This window comes from Eleutherodactylus coqui, unplaced genomic scaffold (genome assembly GCF_035609145.1).
Source record: "Eleutherodactylus coqui strain aEleCoq1 unplaced genomic scaffold, aEleCoq1.hap1 HAP1_SCAFFOLD_42, whole genome shotgun sequence".
In the NCBI taxonomy this organism is placed as follows: domain Eukaryota; kingdom Metazoa; phylum Chordata; class Amphibia; order Anura; family Eleutherodactylidae; genus Eleutherodactylus; species Eleutherodactylus coqui.
The window spans coordinates 827148-827693 of record NW_027101829.1 but is presented as its reverse complement, the minus strand read 5'-3'; positions in this window follow the sequence as shown (position 1 = coordinate 827693).

Sequence of the window (546 nt, the reverse complement as noted above, 5' to 3'; positions counted from 1 at the left end):
AGACCCCATGTACATACAGCTGTTTCCGGGTTATTGCCCATCATCAGTGTACAGTAGGAGTCTGGCTTTTGCTAGTGAGAGGCCAGGGACAGGGGTCAGAAACGCTCTTTTCTCCTTAGGGAGAGCAACTATATACTATAAATAAGTGAGGAGACTCAAATGGCCACGCACGCTCCTCTGGGTAATATGCAAATAAGGGAGATGGAATAAATCCTCCACAGTGCCACCTATTGAAAGGCAGCATTCCTTCGAGTCAAAGTGAGACTTTTTATACAAGTCTTCTTACAATGACTGGTATTCAAAAGCAAAGCCAGACTCCATGCACTTACAGCTGTTTCCGGGTTATTGCCCATCATCAGTGTACAGTAGGAGTCTGGCTTTTGCTAGTGAGAGGCCTGGGACAGGGGTCAGAAACGCTCTTTTCTCCTTAGGGAGAGCAACTATATACTATAAATAAGTGAGGAGACTCAAATGGCCACGCACGCTCCTCTGGGTAATATGCAAATAAGGGAGATGGAAATCTCCCTTATTTGAAAAAGCAATAAG